General features: G+C 38.0%; 1 pseudogene; it reads left to right on the top strand.

Annotated features, from left to right (window-relative positions):
- Positions 1-4,913: 4,913 nt before the first annotated feature.
- LOC100751651 lies at positions 4,914-5,531 on the top strand (annotated as a pseudogene).
- Positions 5,532-15,635: the final 10,104 nt, after the last annotated feature.

Here is a 15,635-nt window from a genome sequence, read left to right as displayed (position 1 = left end):
AGGGGAGGGAGAGGGAACTGAGATTGACATGTAAAAGAAGCTTGTTTCTAATTCAAATAAAACATGACTTAAAAAGAAAATTATCAATTCAATTCAATACTCCATTTGCTAAACATTAGTTTTATTTCCTTGGTATTTAATTTCTGCATTTCTTTATAAAGTTGTATATTAAATAATTGTCTGAAATAAAGCTGTTAAATGTTTTTTTTCCATTCTACAGACTTTTTGTTTGCTTGATTGGTAGCTACTACTGCTGAACAGAAACTTCATTTTCATGTACCACATCTCCTGAAACTTTGGCCTTGTTCTTGTTCCGAATTGGCTAGTGCTCAATTTGGAAAGTTCTCGTCTATCTAATCACTTGAAGTTTATTTTCTATGTTTTGTTCTAGAATATTCAATGATTCTAGTTGCAAAGTTAAGGTTTCTGATCAATTTTGAATTGAATTTTACACAGGTAAAAGTTATGCAGTTACTTCAACCTACTGAAGGTAGACATCCAGTTTTGCCAGCACCATCTGTGGAATAGGCTATGACAATTTGCACAAACTCTCTCTCTCTCTGCACTGCCTTTTTTCCATATGCCCACACTGAAGAATCTTATTTCTTCAAAGCCTATGACCACACAGCACCACAATGCCCTCAGCCACTGTGCTCTATCTTGAAACCCTTCCTGACATTTCTTTCTTCCACACATTATCATCATTCATTTTTGGTATTGCTTGGTTGCCTTTCTGCTTCATTTCTAGAATAAACCCTAAAACAGGCACTTTCCCCGCCCTCTATGAAGTAGCATACTTCTTTCCATTAGGTTAGATTTCAATCTTTATATGAGGCATATGACAGGGTCCAAAATCTCCATCCGTACAAGACTAGGGAGAAGGACTGCTCCAATTCAAAGCCTGGTCAGGCTATATGGTGACTTTCAGGGCATCTACATTAAATGACTCTGCCCAAGCCCCACTCTCAATCCCTCCCTCTCTCTCTCTCTCTCACACACACATACACACACACACACACACACACACACACACACACACACACACTCAAGCAATTGTTGAAATTATGAATTTAATAAGTTTATTCAATCCTCTTAATTCCTTAGAGTGTCCAATTTTTCAGGAATAGGTTTCCCCAGAAACTCCATAAGAAGTTTGGAGCTGAAAGTAGAAGCCATGTACCTTGGATGACTTCTAAACTTTTAATTACTAAAATATCCATAAGAAAATCTTAAGGCATCATACAGTTTTGTAGCCATGTTGATTCTATTGAATCATACAAAGTCATTAAGAAGTAAGATAAAATAGTATTATTATCTACTACCTAAATCTTGTCACTATGCATATGTTTTGTGATAAAGTTTACTGCACTAAAATATATTTCCAAAATTACTGAATGACAGTAATAGCTTTCAGACATCATTGCTATTAATTATGTAATCTGATGTATCTACAAAGATAATTTTTAAATGACTGTAATCTTAGGCAGACCTATTTTCTATTTAGTTTCTAGTGTAATAACAAAAGCAGACATAAATTAAAAGCTAAAAATTTTTTAATTAAATTTCACATTAGATTAATTACATATGTACTATACAATGAGAGATATAGAATCAAGTATCTTTCATATTTAGTAAATATGAACAGAAAGTTAAGTGATTCTTTTCTTTTCAGGGAGGGGGGAGTTCAAGACATGGTTTCTCTGTGGCTTTGGACACTGTCCTGGAACTAGCTCTTGTAGACCAGGCTGGCCTCAAACTCATAGAGATCCTCCTGCCTCTGCCTCCCTAGTGCTGGGATCAAAGGCGTGCACTATCAGTGCCTAGCAAGTGATTATTTCTAACTGTATCCTTTACTTGTATTTAGTAAGATTGAACAGAATGACCATACAGTGTACACATATAGTGTGTTTAGCAATAAGATCTAAAGAAAAACAGCCCATTGCTTTGAGAAGGAGAAAAGGGCAGACCATGGGAGGAAATGCAGAAAAAAATTAAAAGGGGAAATAAATTTTACTATGTTTTAATTTTTAAAAATTTGAAACAATGCATTAACCTAAATATTTGCAAACATTTCACATAACAGCCATTTAATGCTCCTAGATTTAATAAATCCTAGAAACAAAACATTACTTATACAAAGTAAAATATAAAGAAGCAAAAGACAAAACTAAGGTGACACTGTCACATGCATAGATTCTGTGATTGTGTCCTAAGCAATGGTACTCAACACCTCCATCACTAGAGAAATTGTTAGATATTTTAAGCACATTTTCTGGACTGGATTTCAATCCTATATAAAAAAAAAACTACAGGCAATTGAGAAAGCTAGAAGCAAGAGAGGTGGTTCTCACCAGGGAAGAGCACACCAACCAGCAGTTCAGTATCTAATGGCCATCACAGGAAATACACTTCACTAACATCATAAGGATAAATCAGGGTATAACAGGAATCTATATAAAATGTATTCATCTATTTATCTACCTGTCTGTCTGTCTACCATCTAGCCATCTATGTAACATGTATCCATCCATCTTTATCTCTATTCTGTCTCTGTTTCTGTCAAACTCTCTCTCTCTCTCTCTCTATATATATATATATATATATATATATATATATATATATATCAGGGTATATGGAATTGTTTGGAGGGAGGAATGTTGCAATTATATTATAATATCAAACAAATGCAATTTTTTGGAAATCCCATATAATTTGTAGTATGTCAGTTTAGTTCATGTCTATTACCCAGCACTTCAAAAGCACTGTCAAGAAGATCAAAACTTTGGAGCTAACCGGAACCCCATAACAAAAAATCCTACCTCCAAAAGCAGAAGATGGGGGCCAGAACTTGGGGAAGATATAATGTTATATGGTCATGGTAATAAGAAAGAAGCTATACAGAATATGTTCACCCGCTTTGATAGTAAAATATATTTTTATTGTCTATGATCATGTAATATGTATTTTTAAATCAATAGTTTAGGAAGGCTTATTGTTCATATTCTACAAAAAAATCTATCATGTTTTCTAACATCTTTAAAGTAGCATATCTTAATTCTATAAAATGGTGAGTGTTGTTGACATTTTTATGCAATGTATAATGTTTGATCATATCATCCTCCCCATTGCCCACTTTTCTTCCCTCCTCCATCTCCCCGATATTATCAGACTTCTATATTGTTGTTTCCTATCAATAAAAATGTATACATCTTTCCTAAAATTTAAAAAGGAGGCATTATTTAGGTAAATAACTCTTTAATAGTCAAATATATTCCTTTTCAATTTCAATTAAATGAGAACTTTATTGTCTCATTTCACTTACACTAAATCATAAATAGTTTATGTTGAATGGAAAAATTTCTTGGAACAGACATTCTTGAGGTGCATCTTGATTTAAGATGTAAAGTATACCAACTTGCTATTCAGCCATATTTTTGTAAGTGACAAACTTGTACTCAACTCATATTGAAGTTGTCAAAAGCATAACTAAAATTATTAATCATCACATTGAAAATCTAATGACTACACATAAATACTGTAAATTATTTTTTACTTGTGATCTTTGGAACCCTTTTTATTTGCAAGATGACAATTACCAACTCTCAGGGTAAGACAACTATGAAACTCAGAATATAAGAAAATAAAAGTAGTCCCATACTCTAAACAATTTTGAAGATCGTTCTCCTAAAGATGATGTCTTAGTCCATTTGTGTTGCTATAATAAAATATTACACACTGAGAGATTTATTAAGACTTGACATTTATTTTCTAACAATTATGAATCCTCAGAAATTTAAAAGTGTTTGTAGGTTTCATATATAGTGAGAGACATTTTACTCCTTCTAAGTCAGTGTTCTTCAAAGAAAGAAGAAAGGTTATACAAAGAATGAATTCTGTATCATCTTGTGAGAGAAAAGACACAAAGGATAAACCATTGCCCTAACCCCAGAATTCCATCTATAAAGAATCACATCCGGGTGACTTCATCACTGACTAATGACCTAGCCTCTTTATACTAACATTTTTGACTATACAGTTTTAGCGTTTCTATTTGGGAATACATATTCAGAAAGTGACAAAGGGTTCAATTCTTGCTGTGTACTGCAAGTGAATTGTGGAAGCAAAATGTTGAAAAGCTAAGCAAAGGTCACTTGCTATTTCACTGGATCTAAGAATCTATAAAAATACATAGTTTAGTCTAAAAGTGAGGAGTAATATCACCTTTCTCCAAGTCCTAGTGGGCAATTTCTTTCTCAGGAATAGAGAGCAACTACTAAGCTTTGTGGCTGACACTGTTGTCTGCACACAAATCATACTGACATCTGATGACCAAACAAGGCATTCCAACAGTGGGGAAAATTAGAAAGTGTCTTTGATTATCCTTAATGAATTTCCAGTCTCTTATACACCCAACCACACTATAGTGTACAATACCAACACCAAGTTGCTAACTCCTGAGAAAGACTTCAACTAAGCTGCGCTTACAGGGACTCTGTCTCAGAGACTGAAATGCCAATTACCGATCTTACATTGGTCTGTGCTAGGTGCTCCTCATATATGTTATGGCTGTTAGCTTGATGTTCTTCTGAGACACCTAACAGTGGAAGAGGAGGTCTCTCTCTGACTCTTTTGCCTGCTTTTTGGACTCTTTACTTCCCACTGAGTAGCCTCCTCCAGACTTGATATGAGGATTTGTGCCTAGTCTTATTATAACTGTTTATGCCATGTTTGGTTGACATAACTGGGGATGCCTGCTCTTTTGTGAAGGAAAACTGAGGAGTAGTCGTTCTGGGGGAGAGGAAATGTCAGAGGACTGGGAGGAGAAGAGGAAGGGGGAAACTGCTGTCAGTATATAATTATGAAAGTAGTAAATAAAAATAATAAATCTTATAATAAAAATAAGTGGCCCCATCTACTGCGAGAATGAAGACCATTCTCAGCAATCAGACCGTCAACATTCCAGAAAATGTGGACATCACTCTCAAGGGGCACACAGTCACTGTGAAGGGCCCTACAGGAATCATCCGGAGGGACTTCAATCACATCAATGTAGACCTGAGTCTCCTCGGGAAGAAGAAGAGGCTCCGGGTAGACAAATGGTGGGGTAACAGAAAGGAACTGTCCAGACTATCTGCAGTCATGTTCAGAACATGATCAAGGGAGTCACACTGGGCTTCCGCTACAAAGATGAGGTCTGTGTATGCTCACTTCCCCATCAACGTTGTTATTCAGGAGAACGGGTCTTTGGTCGAAATCCGAAATTTCTTGGCTGGAAAATACATCCGCAGGGTTCAGATGAGAACAGGTGTTGCTTGTTCTGTCTCTCAAGCCCAAAAGGATGAATTAATCCTCGAAGGAAATGATACTGAACTTTTTTCAAATTCAGCAAGCCACAACAGTTAAAAACAAAGATATCAGGAAGTTTTTGGATGGTATCTATGTGTCTGAAAAGGGAACAGTGCAGCAGGCTGATGAATAAGACCTAAGTTAACCAGTTCCAGAAACAAGATGCTGAATTTAGTACGATTTGGGGTATCTTTTGGGACAATAAAGGCCTGTATTGAAATAATAATAATAATAATAATAATAATAATAATAATAATAATAATAATAAGCCAAATAATAAATATTCAACCATGCTACAATTTGCAATCTTTGAAAATCTCTTACTTAGCTGTTCCTATACCCAAGAGTGTCACCTCTAGTGATTTCATGGTACATTGATTATAAAACTCATGTCCAATTTCTTCCAATTCTATTGTGTTTATGATTATTTACTTTGTGAGATATCCCAAACCAAGATAACCATCATTTTTTTATATCTTAGATCAACTGATTTCTTTTAAGGATTTTGATTCTATAATGGTGGAGGACATTCATAAGGAATTTTTCTCTTAATCTCATAATCACTTTTAGGGATGAAATGAATTATTTTGATAGCCATTTCCTTCACTTTCCCTAATGAGCTTATTACTTGATAGTTCAAACATAAATGCTTCATACATTTTGATAATAAACCATGTGCAACTTGAGTTATTATTTTGAGAATGTGATATATGTTTAATTCCTTAGTTTTTATGACTTTCATGAATTTGCATTTAAGTATTTTAGTTCCAATTGTATGTAAATAGCTAAAATTATGGTCATAAAATTGAATAATACAGTCTGAATTTTATCATCCTTGATCTGTGTGTGAAACCTTTTCTTTTTTCTTGACATATAAATATGTATATGTATATGTATATGTATATGTATATGTATATGTATGTATATATCAAATTCTTGCTTTGGTCCTGCTTAACACTAATGTGCACATGTATGTTAGTGTACAGAGTAAGGATTGTAGTTACCAATTTACTCATTGAGTGATTATTTGTGCATTGTTATTTCATATTTTATGTTTCCTTCATGGATTCAGCAGTATTAACCTCTAACTATACTTTTCTAAAGGCCTACTGTTAATTCTTTCTATTAATTCATCAGTTACTATCACTTCATTATTTTGTGCATATTTATTATGACGTTTCATCTATTTAGTTGATTTTACCTTAGTTGTACGTGTATATGAAAATGTATCTTTCATATATTTGAAATTCAGTTTAGATGCTTCACTGCTGAGATCTCCCCATAATGAATGGCCAAAAATCATTTCAGGCACTTAGTAGGTGAAATAAAGATAAAAAATATAAAATCCATTATTCTAAGTAATAAATGAATGCTAATAAATCATTTAAGTTAGGTTATAATAAACAAAACTTTACAGAATATTTACTAAGAATATTTATATCTGGAACGGTATAAATAGATTAAAATGTAACTTTTTGGTGTCAGTTGGATTCTGGACAACTGGAGAACATTGAATTCTGGAACTGGCAAATGCTATACTTAAAATTTAGCAAATCAGTAGTACTAACAATACGGGCTTCAGACTTGGATAATGAAAAAGCAGATTCTCATTTGCAAAGGCAAGTTACAAAAAAGTGAAGCAACAGTGCTGTTCTACCTTTCTGAATTTCAAAACCTTTAAGAATGACTGAAATGCATTTTGTCAAATTGAGTGTCCATGGTTATGGACATGCTGTATGCCACCAGTATGTTTTGTTTGTTTTCATGTATCAGTGTGACTACTTAAAGTTTAAGAAATCTCTTCCTGCATTTCTGTCTACCTTCCTGTTCTCAGCAACTTAATCTCCCATGGCTTCTTGATGCATTTTGTATCAGAGCACATATGATGCTCATTTGTAGTCTCCTCTTCAGGCACAAGGATTCATGTGGCCTCCTACAATGGACAGACAGCAATCCAGTATTACCGTTTGTCTAATGCCTACAAAGAGAGTCCACACAGTTTTACCTATCATTACAGTTTTTAAATGTAACATGCATTACACATTCTGTTATCACTCACTTTGCTTTCTTTCTGGAATCTGGGAATGAAACTCCAGTTGCCAGGTTTGTTGAAAATCACTTTCAATAACCGAGCCATACCAAGAGCCAAAAACATTTGTATTTTTAAGACTAGAAACAGGGATGGCTACTGGGATCATTAGTTTTTCTATTTGTATATTTTAACGTTCTTTAAATTTCTTAAAGATTTCTGAGTATGATTAGCTATTTTTTCCTGCATCTGTTTTCTATGCGACAATGTGTTTTGGCTGCTTATGCAACACAGAGCAGCCTACAAATCATAGCACTTACAGTTTTCATCAAATATACTGTTAAGTTGCTGCTACTGAAATTTTACAGTTTTAGTTGCGTTTTCTTCTACGTGCTCAGGTAACTAAGCCATGTTTAAAATGCCAGTGTTCTTGTCAGCCTATGACGGAATTTTCCATTTCTCAGTCTCCCATGAAGAATAGGGGACATCATGGTATACATCCCTATCCATCTTCTTCCACACATCACTTGTAAGGAAATAATTTTAAAATCCATGCAACACAAAAAAATGGAAAATCATAAAAACTTTCTTATATTTCTTTTTTGTTTGTTTTGTTATTACAGACAGGGTTTCTCTGTGTAGCTTTGGAGCCTGTGCCAACCTGTAGACCAGGTTGGCCCTGAACTCACAGAGGTCCACTGGCCTCTGCCGCTCAAGTGCTGGGATTAAAGGTGTGTGCCACCAGCACTCGGCCTGACTTCATGTTATGTATTGGACTTAGAAGTGTGACTATTTCCCCAGTGAATTATTATCTCTCTATTTATATGAATTCGGTCTACTTCACCCTTCTATGTCTTAGAAGATAAGATATTAAACTGGCATTGTTATTTCTTAACAAAACAGGGCCTGTTTTTGTCCGAATCCTTCTGCCTCAAATAATCAGACATTTCAAACTCTGTCATAAGCAAATGATAACAGCAAAAAAAAAAAAATGGTCCTTAGTAAAAATTACACTCAACACAAGTGGTCTACAAATTGTTTCCCCAAAGCTGTGGGAGGTAATTGCAATTTCCCTACCAGCAAACCAATTCTTTTCTCTCAAACTCTAGTTTCCAGGGATAAGCTGTCAGTGGGTTTCACAGCATTGGCTAGAGATACAAAATGAAAGAGAGGAAACAAAGAACAATTTCACTTAGACTGATCAAGAAATGAGACCCTATTTTCTTGCGCCACTGCGATTTCTCAGCAGGTTGTACATGTACTGGCTCATATGCATTACACATCCCACTGCCCACTGGAATCTTTCAGACATCAGTGTCCTTGGCCTGCTTAGGACTTACAAGAGAGGTAAATACGGTTTGGGGATTAAGAATACAAGCTTTTCCTGTTGCAAATTTTAGACTGTCAATTAAACAGCATCACTGAATCCTGAATAGAAGTGCCAAGGGCATGTTCTGAAAAAGGAGGATTACCACAGTCTCCATTGACATCTAAGATGCGTATCTGTGAGTGAGGACACTGGGGATCTGTCTCTAAACAATGTGATCACAGTTAAAGGACTGGAAGCATTTTTTTTTCCTCCGTAAACAGAAAAATCCTCAATCAAACAAAGGGAAAGGCTCAAGACATACTTAACTTTGCAAACCCTGTGCCAGCAGCCTTTGCTTTCAACTCTTCATATGTGTGGTGTTAGGACACAAAGCATGTCCTTTGGATAGAGTTGTATTGAATACCAAAATAGATGACAGAGGGCCATCTCTGTGCATCTGTGGCCTTGATTATTTGACTTTATGATAGCAGAGATTCAAGTGTTGGAATGATAAACTTTCAACCAAGCAAAGTTATGGAAGGCTCTGTTTCTACTCAGTATCCCTGTGAATTGTCTATTCTACTGTAGAAATGCCTCAAAACAATAGAAATGCCAAAAAAAGGTTATTTGAGGCAAATGAGTGTCACTATGGTTTGCATAAGCAGAAAGTTTTCATGCTCATTCTACGCATACAACAACTATGTACGTTAAAATATATACGTGAGCTTCATGATGATAAGATATGGAAGCAATTATTGCTTAAAATATGAAGAATTGTTGAAGTATTTGATGTCATTAAATAGTATCCTTCAAAAGTATCTTCTAAAAATCTTGATGTTAAATATATCCTTGCTGTTCTGAAGTTCTACAGTGTTGCATGATTTGCCCTGATCTGAATCCTAGATCCTTCACACTTCCTGTTGATTTAATTGCAATGGCCTCTAGCCTAACATTCCTCCGTTCAACATTGCTATCTATATATTGTTTGCAGATCCATAAATTAATATTCATGAAGACTTTTGCCTCCTTCCTTGTTATTCTTGCCCCCCACTCTTGTCCCCATCCTGGATATTGAACCCAATGCCTTGTGTGTACCATATATATATATATATATTATATATATAATATATATATATATCATTCTTATACCCCAATTACTTTACCCACTAGGCCACCTCTCTAACTCCTATGCCAGTTGTTTACAAAGTAATATCTTAGTTGTTCAGAGAATAGTTTATCAGGGCATTTATTTATAGAATCTTTAAAATTGCGTTCACTTTATGAGATAACCAAATCTACATGCTATCAGGTCCAAAGATTACCCCAATCCGCTCATTCAAAAGACAGACTCTTTGACTGGGTTCAAAATTGAGCCTAGTTCTAAATCAATTGGAATATAAGAGGATTTTTAGAGGCCAGATCAAAGCCTGGATTCCTCAGCAACTTGTGAAACTGGTTCTTATCTTCCTTTATTATTATTATTATTTCATTAGTTCAAATTAGAAACAAACTTGCTTCTCCCTCCCCCTCCTTCCCACCATTCCCCAACCATCCTCCCACCTCATCCCCCCTCGGCTCCACAGGGAGGGTGAGGCCCTCCCTAGGGGTTGCCAAAAGTCTGTCATGTCATCCTGGGCAGGGCCTAGGCCCTCCCCCATGTGTCCAGGCTGAGAGAGCATCCCTCCATGTGGGATGGACTCTGAAAATCCCTTCTTACGCCAGGGAAAAATACTGATCCACTACCAGGGTCCCCATAGGGTGCGAGACCAACTCATTGACATCCACGTTCAGGGGTCTGGATCAGTCCTATGCTGGCCTCCCAGACATTCGTCTGGGGTCCATGAGCTCCCCCTTGTTCAGGTCAGCTGTTTCTGTGGGCTTCACCAGCATAGTCCTGACCACTTTGTTCTTCATTCCTCCCTCTCTGCAACTGGGTTCCAGAATTCAGTTCAGTATATAGTTGTGGGTGTCTGCCTCTTCTTCCATCAGCCACTGGATGAGGGATCTAGGATAGCATATAAAGAAGTTATCAGTCTCATTATAGAGGAAGGACATTCAGGGTAGCCTCTCCACCATTGCCCAGATTGTCAGTTGGTGTCATCCTTGTAGATCTATGAAAATCTCCTTAGTGCCAGACATCTCATCACAACTATAATGACTCCCTCTATTATGGTATCTCTCATCCTGGTCTCCTCTATTCTTCCCAGACTCAACCTTTCTGATCCTCCATTTCCTCCTCTCCCCTCCTCTTCTCCTCCTCTCATTCTGTCAGCTCCCTCTTCCCTACCCTCATGCTCCCAATTAGCTCATGAGATCCTGCCCCTTCCCATCTCTGGGGTTCAAGCATTTTTCTCTTAGAGTCCTTCTTGTTTCCTAGTTACTTTGGTGATGAGGATTGTAGACTGGTTATCCTTTGCTCTGTGTCTAAAATTCATTTATATTCACTTCCTTTACCTCTGGCAGAAGAAGAATATGTATCCACTGATACATACTGTATCTGTATATCAAAATTCTTGCCAGCCTCCAGGCTCTCTCGATTCCCACAAGGAAGTACCTATTACACATTTCAAAGCACTACACCAGTCTACTGACCCTACCTCCTCTATGCCTTGATACCTGTTATTGCAAAATATATCATCACACTGGGAACCCTAAGAGTGGGAATAAAGTGGGAAAGCCCACTTCTAGCTATAGTGTGGCTCAGTCCTAGCATACACTTCTAATCTAAGAGTTTTCTGCTTGAATATTATAAACGACTTAAATAAAATCAACCATAGTTCAAGAGCCAGAGAAATCAACCAGTTAGCAAGATAAAACCATAAAGTGTCAGAGAAGTCAGGAGGACAGGGAGAGAGACACACAGGAAGTAGAAGAGAGGGAGATCTGTTTGAAGGAGGTTTTCTTTGAGAAGGAACTGGAGAAAGCTTTTTTTCTGAGACAACAGTGGAAGAGGAAGCAACTGGATATTTTCTCTACTGCTCTGAGATCGCAGATTTAGACCTGGCTCCTAGGCTATGAGAGTCGGGGAATGAGCCCTGCCCCTCACCAGCACATGGGTGAGCAGTCTGTAGACCTCTCTTGGAAAGCACACTAGAGAGCTGACCTTGTTGTTGTGGGGGCATTGGTGAGCCATGTTTTAGGGCATGAGAGCAGGAGAGCTGATACTGCCCCCACTTCAGAAAGCCCCTACAGTAGTTGGGAGCAAGAACCCCACACCTTACCTGGGCAAAAGTGTAGAGTTGGCACTAGTGGTGAGAGTGTGAGAGACACGGATCTGAGATTCTGACAGGAGGAGGACTGGCCCTGTTTTGTGGTGCTGGCTGCACTTGACAAACTTGCCAAGACAGTTTTGGAAAACTCACCTGGGTAGTGACAATGAGGAAAGGCTGATGGATTGACCAACCAAGCTACCACCCAGGCCCAGAACTGAAAGACCCCTGAAGAGGTACTTTCGTAGAAGGAGACCCGTACCCAAGAATCAGCGAGACCACGAACTTGGATGCAAATAGCAAGAGGCTTTATTGGATACACGGGTACCCAGGGTGACTTAGCTTCTGTGAGGCCAAGCGCGCCAAGCCAAGGGAGAGGGGTCCTTATATAGCAAAAAGTGCAAGCGAGAAGCAGGGATTCTATTGGATAATTCAAATGAGGCGCAGTACAGAGCTATTCCCATTGGTCAATGTAAATGAGGCGCTACTCAGGGTTATTCAAATGAGGCGAAGTATAGAGTCATTCAAATGAGGTGAAATACAGAGTCATTCAAATGAGGCAAAGTACAGAGTCATTTCTATTGGATGGTTCAAATGAGGCACAGAGCCATTCCAGACCAGCATATTCTCAAGGTCTGGTGTCTGGTACAACAGACTCAATTCCCCCCTCCGCATCCAGATGGCTGACCTTGGGGGTGGAGACCTTGGGACGGAGTGTTCTCCATCGGGTGGGGGCGAGGGGGCAGGGCCCCAGGCCAGCCCACCTGGTGCTCGCCCTCGGGCCTCTTCGCGGGCTCCTTGCTCGGCCCCAGCCCCGGGGCGCGGTGCCAGGCGGGCGGGCAGGGGGAGGCATCCGCCGCGCGCCCCATCAGCTGCTGACCAGAGGAGGAGGCAAACTTAAGAGCTAAGGGGCAGGGGTCTTTCATTCCCCCATTTCTCTTGTAACTGAATGGAATCTTTCATTCAGAGGTCTCTGAATATTCTGGATCTATTTGCTTTAGCTGGTGGTATTGTTGAGTTAAGACTAAGGCCTGTATAACAGACAGTGGTTCTCTGATGAATTGAGTCATCTTGTTCAGAATGCAGGGACCAAATATAAGGATCAAAAATAGAATAACCAGAGGTCCCATGAGTGTGGATATGAGGGTAGTGAACCAGGGGGACTTAGCGAACCATCCTTCGAACCATCCTTGTTGAGACTCAAATAGCTGTTGCCTCTGTTTAAGCCTTTCCCTAAGTTTGGCCATGCTGTCCCTAACTATTCCTGTGTGATCTGCATAAAAACAGCATTCTTCCTTGAGGGCAGCGCATAGTCCTCCTTCCTGTAGAAATAATAAATCTAACCCTCGTCTGTTCTGCAGGACTACCTCAGAGAGTGATGTTAAGGATTTCTCAAGTGCACTGACTGACTCTTCTAGGGCCTGGATATCAGTATGCATGGCTTGCTGTAAAAGTTTGAAATGACTAGTTTCCTGTAAGGCAACCGTACCGGTCCCTATGCCAGCTGCTATACCCCCCATAGTTATTCCCCCTAGTAATAGGGCCACGGTTAAGGACATTGGCTCCCTCTGATGCCGGGTTGACTTCTCTAGTATCATGTAAACATATTCAGGTTGGTGATATGTGACTCTGGGCCAAAGTTCTGTCAATATACAAAAGTCAGTAGTGGCATTGAGGATGGTGGTAGAGACGCAGGGGGTCAAACCAGTACTGCAGAACCAGTGCTGAGTTGGACCACCCCGACACCTCCCTCATCTATGAACTCTTAGAGCAGGTGAAGGTGACTAAGCTACAGACCCCAAACTGCAAGATCTCCACGACGCAGGCCAACGTCAAGATATCCAAGAGAAGCCCCAGTGAGAGGTCATTATCGATAGCAATGAATACTTACAATTAAGATGAATAGACTCAAGGTTATTCTGTGTGACTCACTGGGCCACACCACAACTTCTACAATGAAATTCTTCTTCTTTGTTTTGTTTTATTTATTTTTTGTTTTGTTTTATTGGGAGGTGGGTAGGTTGCAAGGGCAGAGGGCAGATGCAAGGGGAACGGGACAAAAATCCAATAGGAATCAATGATGTGAAACCCAAAAAGAATCAAAAACATATTAAAACAATTTTATAAAATTAAAGAGAAGCTAGTCTTCAGATATGCATTACACAATGTACTTTAAAGGTTAAATTATGATCAATTCTGTAATGATAAATTCAAATGACTCAGATGAAAAGAACATTTTATTTTAAAAAAAAGATTTTTAGAGCCAAACAAAAGCAGAATTGCTTACGTATTTTTTGTAATTTTTCATTTTCAGTTTTTGTAATTTCATACTTCATACAGTGTATTTTCATCATGTTTATCTCTACCCCACTCCTACAAAATCAATCTCACTTTCTCAAGCCATCCAAACATCTATGATCACTTACACACATATACACACACACTCAAATGCATCAAGTCCAATTTGTACTATCCATATGATCTCTTGGATCTGAGGTCTTTATTTGGGAGTGATTGGCTGTCCAAGGCCTGTTACTTAAAAAGTTCTGACTCTGTCTCTCCCTCTCCTAGTTGCTATCAATTGGAAGTCACTCCTTAGTTAGGGGTGGGCCTTTATACCAGTCTCTCAGGTGGAATATTTTATTGCTTAAGCTTTGATGATTTTTGTGCATGCTGTAGAAACCTGCTGTGAATTCATATGTGAATAAATTGAGCCTATAATTTTGAACATTCCGAAAAGGAATATTCAGAGTCCAAGTGAACTGTATATAGAAATCTACCCTTCTAGAAGCAAAAAAAAAAAAAAAAAAAAAAAAAGAAAAGAAAAAGAAAAAAGAAAGATCAAAACTCCCCTATATTTTGAAATATATAGGGGAACTAAATTTCAGTTCAATGTATGAGGTCAAGGTAAGTAGATATAAAAATCAGATATATTTATTTTTTGTTGTTTCATTGAAAATAGATATTTTATACAATATATTCAGATTATGGCTTCCCCTCCCCCACTGCTCCAAGATTTCCACATTCCCTCCATTGTAATCCACATCTGTCTCTGTTTAGAAAATAAATAAGCATCAAAGTAATATTATTAAGATAAAACAAATGAAATATGACAAAAAACAAAGTAAGATTTTCCCCAAGAAAAACATGAGTTACACATGTAGACACTTTTTTCATGCATGCAGAAATCCCCTAAAAACACAAAAACAGAAGTTTTACTATATATGAAAAGGAGCTGTAATGTTAAAAAAAAGAAAACAAAATGACCTGACAAAATATATATTGAGATCATGACCTTCCAAAGATGTCATTGAGTTATTTTTGTGTTTGTCATCTACTGTTGGGCATTGTAGAGAATTGGTTTTTAATTTTAGAGCAGTTATCAATTGGAGATAATCTCTGGGTTGGATATTTGCATCCACATTTCCTCTCAGGGCTGGAATCTCCTCTGGCACTAACCCATGCAGGCCTTGTGCATGCTAACACAATCTCTGTGAGTTTACACATGTGTTGGTCCTGAAGTGTTTAGAAGGCTTTATTTTCTTAGTATCATCCATCTCCTTGGGCTGCTGTGATCTTTCCACCTCCTGTTCCACAGGGTTCGCTGAGCCCTGTGGAGCAGATTCCAAAGAGGCATGCAGTAACAACTGAGTGTTATAAAGTTATAAGGTCTCTAATTCTGTGCATATTGCTCAGCTCTGAGTCTCTGGATTTGTTCTCATCTACTGCAGGAGGACTTTTC

The sequence above is a fragment of the Cricetulus griseus genome, chromosome 2, assembly GCF_003668045.3.
Source record: "Cricetulus griseus strain 17A/GY chromosome 2, alternate assembly CriGri-PICRH-1.0, whole genome shotgun sequence".
Taxonomy (NCBI): Eukaryota; Metazoa; Chordata; class Mammalia; order Rodentia; family Cricetidae; genus Cricetulus; species Cricetulus griseus.
Note: the sequence above shows the minus strand (reverse complement) of the source record. Positions and strands in the feature narration are given on the sequence as shown.